We start from the raw sequence: 10,951 nt of genomic DNA on the forward strand, positions 1-10,951 counted from the left end.
GGGTAATGCTACTTGCATTTAGTAGGTAGACACCAAAGATGCTTTTAAGCATTCTACAGTATCCTGGAGAGTCCATCCCCACCCCCAACAAAGAATTAGCTGGATCAATATGAGTCACGCTGAGGGTGAGAAACCCTCCTCTAAAACCTAGACAAGGAGCCCAGTCCCATTCAGAATTCGAGTTTGAACTTTGGGATCATGGTGGAGGGATTAGAGGGGTGGGTGTGATTAAGAGCTCCAAACCCTTGGCCACACCCATATTTTCTTCCACCCAGCAGTACTCATCTTCAAAGTTAAAATGTATCACTTTCTTGCTAAAAGATTTTCCAGTTTTATTGAGATAGAATTGACATATAACATTGCATAAATTTAAAGCCTTAAACATACATATACATTTAACACAGTAAGTTTAGTTAATATCTATCACTTCAAATAGTTCAATTTTCTCCTTGTGAGGAGAACTTTCAAGATCTACTCTCTTAACTTTCAAATATACAGTATTTGAAATAATACAATATTGTTAACTATGGGCTTCCCTTGTAGCTCAGATGGTAAAGAATCTGCCTGCATTGCAAGAGACCTATGTTTGATATCAGGGTTGGGAAATCCCCTGGAGAAAGGAATGACAATACACTCCAGTATTCTTGCTAGAGAGTTCCATGGACAAAGGAGCCTGGTGGGCTATAGTCCATGGAGTCACAAAGAGTTGGACATGACTGAGCAACAACACACACACACACACACACACACACACACACTGTTAACTACAGTCACCCTGCTGTGACATTACATTCCCAGGAAGTACCTATTGTATGACTGAAAGTTTGTACATCTTTAACCATCTTCACCTCATTTTCCCACTATGTCCAAGACCCCTACATTTAACTTTCACTAATCTGTTCTTTGTTCTATAGTTTGTTCTTTTTAGATTCCACATATAAGTGAGATCAGTTAGTGTTTGTCTTTCTCTATGTGACTTGTTTTACTCAGCATATTGCATTCAAGGTCCATCTATGTTATTGCAAATGGCAGTATTTCCTACCTTTTTATGGCTGAAAATTACTTGTGTCTGTGTGTGTGTGTGTGTGTATGCACACACATATATATATATATATATATATATGTATGACACTTCATGTTTATGTTACTGATATAATTTATCTATTCATCCATTGATGGACACTTAGGTTTTTCCCATTTCCTGACTATTTTAAATATGGGCATACCTCAGAGATACTATGGAGAAGGCAATGGCAACCCACTCCAGTACTCTTGCATGGAAAATCCCACGGACGGAGGAGTCTGGTGGGGTGCAGTCCATGGGGTCGCTAGGAGTCGGACACAACTGAGCAACTTCACTTTCACTTTTCACTTTCCTGCATTGGAGAAGGAAATGGCAACCCACTCCAGTGTTCTTGCCTGGAGAATCCCAGGGATGGGAGAGCCTGGTGGGCTGCCGTCTCTGAGATCGCACAGAGTCAGACACGACTAAAGCGACTTAGCAGCAGCAGCAGCAGCAGAGATACTATGGGTTCTGTTCCAGACTACTGCAATAAAATGAATATTGCAATAGAACTAGTCTTGAGTTTTTTGGTCTCCCAGAGCATGTGAAAGTTATGTTTACTGGGGTGTAATCTGTTAAGTATTTAAGAGCATTATGTCTAAAAAAACAGTGTCTATACCTTAGTTTAAAAATACTTTATTGGTAAAAATATTCTATCATCTGAGCCTTTGGTGAATTGTAATCTTTTTGATGGTAGAGGGTTTAAAAAAATTGCAAGCAGTCAGCTTCCCCAAAGGCTCAGCTGGTAAAGAACTCACCTGCTAATGCAGAAGACCCAGAGACGTGAGTTCAATCCCTGGGTTGGGAAGATTCCCTGGAGGAGGGTATGACAACCCACTCCAATATTCTTGCCTGGAGAATCCTATGGACAGAGGAGCCAGGCAGGCTACAGTCCACGTGGTCACAAAGAATTGGACACGATTTGGTGACTGAATAACAGCAACAAAACCAAACTGTGACACAGAGACACAAAGTGAGAAAATGTTGAAAAAATGGTTGCCACAGACATTCAACTTGTAAAATGTGTAGTAGTGTTATAAAATAAGGTGTTCCTGCAATGGTGCAAGGAGCATGGGCTACAGATATCTCTCTGGGATGTGAAAGTGAAAGTGAATGTGTTCGTTGCTCAGTCCTGTCCAACTCTGGGATATCAGTTCAGTTCAGTTCAGTCCAGTCACTCAATCGTGTCCAACTTTTTGCTACCCCATGAATCGCAGCACGCCAGGCCTCCCTGTCCATCACCATCTCCTGGAGTTCACTCAGACTCATGTCCATCGAGTCCATGATGCCATCCAGCCATCTCATCCTTGGTCGTCCCTTTCTCCTCCTGCCCCCAATCCCTCCCAGCATCAGAGTCTTTTCCAATGAGTCAACTCTTCGCATGAGGTGGCCAAAGTACTGGAGTTTCAGCTTCAGCATCATTCCTTCCAAAGAAATCCCAGGGTTGATCTCCTTCAGAATGGACTGGTTGGATCTCCTTGCAATCACTGCAGATGGTGACTGCATCCATGAAATCAAAAGACGCTTACCCCTTGGAAGAAAAGTTATGACTAACCTAGATAGCATATTCAAAAGCAGAGACATTACTTTGCCAACAAAGGTCCGGCTAGTCAAGGCTATGGTTTTTCCTGTGGTCATGTATGGATGTGAGAGTTGGACTGTGAAGAAGGCTGAGCACTGAAGAATTGATGCTTTGGAACTGTGGTGTTGGAGAAGACTCTGGGATATAGCCCTTTCTTAAAGAGAAAGCGAACTGAGGAAATGACAGTAACTTTGGTGCTGAACAGACCTGAATTCAAATGCAATGTTGACCACTTATTAGCTCTGAGACCTTAAAAAATGTTTTTAACCTCTCTGTATTAAACTTTCAAGACCTGTGCAATGGGAATTGTAATAATTAGCTTGAAAGTAGTGCCGACATTTAAAACAATGATGAAGTTTCAGATTTTCTTCTCTGCTAGAATTGAAGGTCCTTGCTGTTAGATCTGCTGTCTAATATCTGGGGCAGTGAGGGAGGAATGGTCTACCATTTTTGAACATCTACATGTGTTGATGACTTTATACCCATCATTTCACATGATCAATAAGGTTTGAATTAGAATGGCTACAGTGGTAAGAGAAGGGACACTGCATCACTTCCTCTGGAACAGAATCAACTGAGATCTTCCCAGCAGGGATCCTAACCATGCCTGTGCAATGAGGCTTTGTGTGTGTGTATATATGTGCAAAACAGATGTGAACCCTCATCAAGACTGTTCACAATTTCTCCCTTTGCATCTGTGACACTATCCTCACCTAGTCATCCTTTCCCACTTATTTGCCTGCTTTCTGGTCACCTCCTTGAAGAATTTATCTTTTCTTTTCACATTCTATATTGGAGTGGGCTTCCCTCGTAGCTCAGTTGGTAAAGAATCTGCTTGCAAGCCAGGAGACCCGGGTTCGATCCCTGGGTTGGGAAGATCCCCTGGAGAAGGAAATGACTACCCACTCCAGTATTCTTGCCTGGAGAATTCCATGGACAGAGGGGTCTGGTGGGCTACAGTCCACGGGGTCATAAGCGTCAGATAAAAACTTAGTGACTAAACCACCATAGTTGATTAACAATGTTGTATTAGTTTCAGGTGTAAAGGAAAGTGATTCAGTTATACATGTATCTATTCTTTTTCGAATTTTTTCCCCATTTAGGTTACTAGAGAGTATTGAGCAGAGTTCCCTGTGCTATACAGTAGTTCCTTGTAGGATATCTATTTTAAATATAGCAGTGTGTACATGTCAATCCCAAACTCCCAGTCTATCCACCTGCCCTCCCCTTCCCTTGAAGAACTCATCTTAAATGAGTCAGTCCTGAACCATCTGGACCTCTGGTTCTTTCTTACTCATTCCTAATCGATATTCTCCATAAATGATCTCATATCAATCTAAGATCTCAACTGCCACTTAGAGAAACATTAGCTCCAGAATTGTATTCTAGGTCAAATCCATATTTTAAGTCTTGTTTTAAGTCTTATAAAGTAAGTACCTGATTTATAAGGAGAGGCAGTCTTGCATAGTGATTAACAAGTATATACTTGAAGAAATATCTAAATTACAGTAACGCTTTGACTTTGCCATTTACCATATTAAATGGAACAAGTTAATCTATATGAGCCTTCATATTTAAAATAAAATTTAATACCTATATCACAGGATTTTGAAATGATTAATAGATGAAGGGTCTAGTAAGGTTTCTGATATTTAGTTAGCCCATGAAATTATATACTCAGATAGGTACTGTAAAGGTAACTTTGTCCAAATGTAAATTGTTTTTTCTGTACTCTCATTCTTCCAGGGAGAAATCTTCCCTCTCTTAATTTCTACATCCAAGACCTGTAAATTCTACCACCAACTCTATTTTGACTCTGGGCTTTCCTTTCCATCTCCACTGCACTTGGCTTAATTCAGGCTTTTATCATTCTTTTTTACCTGGATTACTATAACAGACTCAAAATGTGTCTTCCTATCTCCAATATGAGCTCCACAACTGAGCGACTGAACTGAACTGAACTGAGCTCCACTCTCCCCCGCATCCCTGAATCCCTACTAACAATGGAAAGGTCTTTCTCAAATGTAAATTTGATTCAGTTCAGTTCACTTAGTTGTGTCCAGCTCTTTGCGACCCCACGGACTGCAGCACCCCAGGCCTCCCATACCAACTCACAGGATTTACTCAAACTCATGTCCATTGAGTCAGTGATGCCATCCAACCACCTCATCCTCTGTCATCCCCTTCTCCTCCCACCTTCAAACTTTCCCATCATCAGGGTCTTTTCAAATGAGTCAGCTGTTCACATCAGGTGGCCAAAGTATTGGAGTTTCAACTTCAACATCAGTCCTTCCAATGAATATTCAGGACTGATTTCCTTTAGGATTGACTGATTGGATCTCCTTGTGTCCAAGGGACTCTCAAGAGTCTTCTCCAACATCACAGTTCAAAAGCATCAGTTCTTTAGTGCTCAGTTTTCTTTATAGTCCAACTCTTACATCCATACATGACCACTGGGAAAACCATGGCTTTGACTAGACGGACCTTTGTTGGCAAAGTAATGTCTCTGGTTTTTAAAAAGCTGTCTAGGTTGGTCATAACTTTTCTTCCAAGGAGCAAGCATCTTTTAATTTCATGGCTGCAGTCACCATCTGCAGTGATTTGGGAGCCCCAAAAATAAAATCTGATACTGTATCCACTATTTCCCCATCTATTTGCCATGAAGTTATGGGACCAGATGCCATGATCTTAGTTTTCTTAATGTTGAGTTTTAAGCCAGCTTTTTCACTCTCCTCTTTCACTTTCATCAAGATGCTCTTTAGTTCTTCTTGGCTGTCTGCCATAAGGGTGGTATCATCTGCATATCTGAGGTTATTGATATTTCTCCTGGCAATCTTGATTCTAGCTTGTGCTTCATCCAGCCCAGCATTTCTTATGATGTACCTAGCATACACATTAAATAAACAGGGTGACAATATACAGCCTTGACGTACTCCTTTTCCTATTTGGAACCAATCTGTTGTTTCATGTCCAGTTCTAACTGTTGCTTCTTGACCTGCATACAGATTTCTCAAGAGGCAGGTCAGGTGGTCTGGTAGTCCCATTTCATGAAGAATTTTCCACAGTTTATTGTGACCCACAGAGTCAAAGGCTTTGGCATAGTCAATAAAGCAGAAGTAGATGTTTTTCTGGAACTCTCTTGCCTTTTTGATGATCCAGTGGATGTTGGCAATTTGATCTCTGGTTCCTCTGCCTTTTCTAAATCCAGCTTGAACATATGGAAGTTCACTGTTCATGTAATCTTGAAGCCTGGCTTGGAGAATTTTGAGCATTGCTTTGCTAGTGTGTGAGATGAATACAATTGTGTGGTATTTTGAGCATTCTTTGGCATTGCCTTTCTTTGGGATTAGACTGAAAACTGACCTTTTCCAGTCCTGTGGCCACTGCTGAAATTTTCCAAATTTGCTGGCATATTGAGTGCAGCACTTTCACAGCATTATCTTTTAGGATTTGAAATAGCTCAAGTGGAATTCCATCACCTCCACTAGCTTTGTTCATAGTGATGCTTCCTAAGGCCCACTTGACTTTGCATTCTAGGATGTCTGGCTCTAGGTCAGTGATCACACCATCATGATTGTCTGGGTCATGAAGATAATTTTTGTATGGTTCTTCTGTGTATTCTTGCCCCCTCTTCTTAATAATTTCTGCTTGTTAGGTCCATACCATTTCTGTCCTTTATCAAGCCCATCTTTGCATGAAATGTTCCCTTGGTATCTAATTTTCTTGAAGAGATCTCTAGTTTTTCCCATTCTATTGTTTTCCTCTATTTCTTTGCATTGATCACTGAATAGGCTTTCTTATCTCTTCTTGCTATTCTTTGGAACTCTGCACTCTGGATACATCTTTCCTTTTCTCCTTTGCCTTTAGCTTATCTTCTTCTTTTCTCAGCTATTTGTAAGGCCTCCTCAGACAACCTTTTGGCCTTTTTGTATTTCTTTTTCTTGGGAATGGTCTTGATCACTGCCTCCTATATTGTGTCACCAACAAAACCAGGAGCTGATTGTTGCTGTCATTGTTTTCTATGTAGTAATTATTTGCTCTATGTCTCACTGAAGTCTATACCAAGAATTTAATAAACATTTGTTTGCCAAATGAATGAGTGATGGATGATTCAGTCTTCTGGTGTGAAAGTCAGCAGCTACTGGTATTGTGACCTTTAGTGTATAACTATAGTCTTGTATACTATACTGCCCACCTTTCTCCAGGACAAGCTTAAGGTACAGTCTCATGATGTATATTCATGTATGTATTTTGGAGGGAGAAAGTAGAAGAATAAATCATACATAGACGCACACTGATTCACGGTATACATGTAGCAAATCAGGCCCTTGATATTGGATTAAGTGAGATTATCTTTTGCATATGTAGCCTGCATACTCCTTGGAGCTCTCACTATACTATGAAGTAAGTCTTCATAGTTCAGTACCAGAGAGGTGCCTTCCTGTTTTTATGAAACAAACTTTATGAAAGGGATTTCTACACATGGAAAAAGGTGAATGCCTCCAGAGACCAGCCTTTTGGAGTTCTGATTTCCTTGACCGCAAAGACTTGTCCAGCACAGCATGGTGCAGAAGGGTCCAGAATTTGGCAGCTAAAGCAGCCTGTGTTCAAATCCTATGACTTATTAACTTTGTGAATACAGGCTAGTCATTTATTTATTTATTTATTTATTTATTTTTACTTTATTGTATTGGTTTTGCCATACATTGACATGAATCCGCCATGGGTAGTCATTTCATACCTACCAGTGGCCTCATCTATAGACTGAGACTATTATACTCACCACATAGGCTTTGTGAGAGTCAGTTTCAGGATTTCTTGATGCTGGTAGTATTGGGAATTTGGCTGGACAATTGCTTGTTGTGTGTGTGTAGATGGAGGTGGGGATTGTCCCTTGTATTGCAAGATGTTCAGCAGTGTTGCAGGCCTCTGCCCATTGGATGTCAGCACCAACTATCCCCCCAGGCATGACAGCCAGCAGTGTCTCCAGACATTGCCAGATTTCCTCAGGAAATTGGGGGGTGGATGAGAAATTACACCTGATTGAGGACCAACTTATATATGACAATGTGTGTGGTATGCCCAGAACAGAGTAGATGTTTCTTGAATCTACTTTTCTTTTCCTTCCTTAATGGGGCTATTGAAATTCTCTATCAAGTACTTATATTTCCTCAAAAAAAAAATTATGTCTACTAACAGCCACATCTCAGTGAATGTTTAACCTGAAATGTGTGGGGGTTTTTTGTTTGTTTGGTTTCGTTCGGTTTTTGTTTCTTTTTGTCAATCCAACCTGGCTCTCCACAACAGCTTTATTCAAAAACGTTAATTATCAGTGCAAAGTGATAATAGTCAGAATTTTCCAACGGTGAGGCTTGGGCTCTCAGAAGTGTTGTCTATGAGGAAAGAAAAATAGAATAACCTTCTCTTAGTAGGAGAGGGAAGAGAAAGAAAAACAAAAGAAACGACAAGCCTGAAATAAATTGGAGGCTGTAGGTGTCAGGGCAATGCGAGCTGCGGGATGATCGATTCTCCCAGATTCTGAGTGGCACATTCTGTGCACGGAGCGCCAGCTGACGTCAATCGGATTAAGTGGCCTCAACGGGAGCACTGCATGTAAGATGAGTGAAAGGCAGGCCCCAGGACTTGTCATTGCCTCCAAACACAGCTTCTTACTTCGTAGTGAGAGGGAGGAGAGTCTGTGAATGAGGAATGAGAAGAGGAATGTTTTCGTTTAAGGAAAAGCTCTCCCGGTGTGTACAATTGCTGCAATATGAGTGAATTCTGAAAACGCTTCACTTTCTGTACGTGCCTCTGTTCAGTAATATGTCTAGTCAAATGACATGCTTTCTTTCTGGATAGGGCTATCTAAACTCCCCTAGCTCCATTTCAAGTGACGACAGACTTTCAAGACCATTTTACCTTAAGGCACGAATTTAGAGAGAGCAGAGGCTCAGAGTTCACTAATAGATTTTGCCAATCCTCTGAATTTCATAATTTAAATGAATTAATGTACTCAAAGGGCTTAGAATAGTGTCTGGCATTATAATTCTGTATAATTGTTAACTAGTTCCATTACAGTTGTTGCTGTTGCTGCTACTTCCACTTTTTGCCAGAAACTGTTCAAGGAAATCTTTCCTCGATGGAAAGATTTCCCTAAAGCTCCAGGATGGATTAAGCTCCTGTCTTCTGTGATACCACAGATAAAAGTTATCCCATTCGTAACTTACTCCATTCTATTAAAATTATCTGATTACTCTTTTTCCTTTCTGAAATGACCTTTTTGGTTACGTGGTCTGCTTTCCTTTAGTTTTTGAATCTTTAGCATTAGTTGTTGCTTGTTTCATGCATGGTTGTGTAATTTAATTATTGAAAATATCCTCTCAGTGAACAATTGTCATGATTTTTCTAGAATATTCCTATCATGGAGGAAGCATTATAGGATAACCAATAAAAGTGAGAAAAGCATTAGGAATTGTCTTTCCCCAAACCATCATGGCTTATTCTTCATCAATGTCATTCATTAGAGTTCAGTGGAGACTCCTGTTCTCAGGACAGAGGACTAGAGATCCATGGATGGCTCTGTGCAGTAAAGAATTAACCTTATTCATTCTGCCTGGAAAATCCCATGGACGGAGGAGCCTGGTGGGCTGCAGTCCATGGCGTCGCTAAGAGTCGGACACGACTGAGCGATTTCACTTTCACTTTTCACTTTCATGCATTGGAGAAGAAAATGGCGACCCACTCCAGTATTCTTGCCTGGAGAATCCCAGGGATGGGAGAGCCCAGTGGGCTGCCGTCTATGGGGTCGCACAGAGTCGGGCACAACTGACGCGGCTTCGCAGCAGCAGCAGCAGCAGAGAGAACTTTAGCCTTTATCCTTGGCTACTAAGTGGTAATATCTAGGTTCCTGGAACTTCTCTCTGGTAAGAGCCTCTCTGTTTGCCTGAGGGCTTGGGCCACTAGATGGTCTAATAATGTGATTTATAATGAGGGCTTAGAGACACACATTATCAGGAGAACTGGTAACCATACCCTGATGTTGTCTAGGAGAGGCTGGATACCAGCAATCAGCCATGTAGATGGTATATAATTAAGCCCCAATAGAAACTCTGGATATCATACGCTCAAGACAGCTTCTCTGGTTGGCAATTCTATGAGTGTGTGCGTGGTTACACTGTGTGGCCAGGAGAAAGTAACACTATCTATGATTCTATGGAAAAAGGGCAAGCAGAAGCTTGGCATTTGGATCCCTCCAAGTCTACCCTATGAATCTCTCTTCCTTTTGCTAATTTTAACCTGTGTCCTTTCCCTGTAATGAATCATTGGTGTAATAGCTTTCAGCAAGCCCTGTGAGTTCTTCTCATGAATTATCAAACTTGAGGGTTGTTTTGGGAGTCCCCCAAACTTGGTGTCAAAGGTGAAGGTGGTCTAGTGGAGAATGTTCCCTCTAATTGTACTGTTGGCTAATACCATTGCATTTGAATCTGAGCAATCATGTTTGGGGTCAGTTGATAATATTCTCGTAAAGTTCATTTCCCAGAGCCTATGACCTTTGAGTCTACCTGAGACTACAGAAATAAATTTCCTTCCCCCTGTTACTGAGCAGAACTGAGTAATGATGGAGGGAAGATAGAATGAACAGATTATTAAGATCATAAAGACAGATTTTATATAATTGCTTTTTTTTTTTTTACTTAAACAGCTATGAAAGGTAAATGTGAAAATGGCTCAGCCATGTCCAATTCTTTGTGACCCCATGGCTGTAGCCTGTCAAGCTCCTCTGTCCATAGCAATCTCCAGGCAAGAATAATGGAGTGGGTAACCATTCCCTTCTCCAGAGGATCTTCCTGACCCAGGGATTGAACTGGGTCTCCTCATTGCATGCAAATTCTTTACCATCTGAGCCACTACAGAAGCCCATACAGGTATAACCATTTCTTAATATACACAAGGTTTATCTGTGGCTTGTGCTGTCCAAAGATGACCACTTTTGAAAATCACTTAGACTGTACATACCTTAAATGCATTGCTAGAGAATAAACATAATTTTCCAGAGCTGGATCTAGGACCTGATTAAGCAACCACACAGAATAGTTTGTTAATAGGAATAACTAGTCTCATTTTTTTGGAAGCACAATTTTTTGTTTTGATTTTTTTCTGTCACCCCTCCTGGATCTTCTAACTTTTATCCCAGGACCAGTTTTCAGACATTTCCCTAGAATAGAATAGTGTTTGTCATGTCACAAATCAGAGAAGAACTTAATTCTCAAATGCAAGTCTACAAATATATGACTTTCTTATTTATA

This window comes from Oryx dammah, unplaced genomic scaffold (genome assembly GCF_014754425.2).
Source record: "Oryx dammah isolate SB20612 unplaced genomic scaffold, SCBI_Odam_1.1 HiC_scaffold_17, whole genome shotgun sequence".
Lineage (NCBI taxonomy): Eukaryota > Metazoa > Chordata > Mammalia > Artiodactyla > Bovidae > Oryx > Oryx dammah.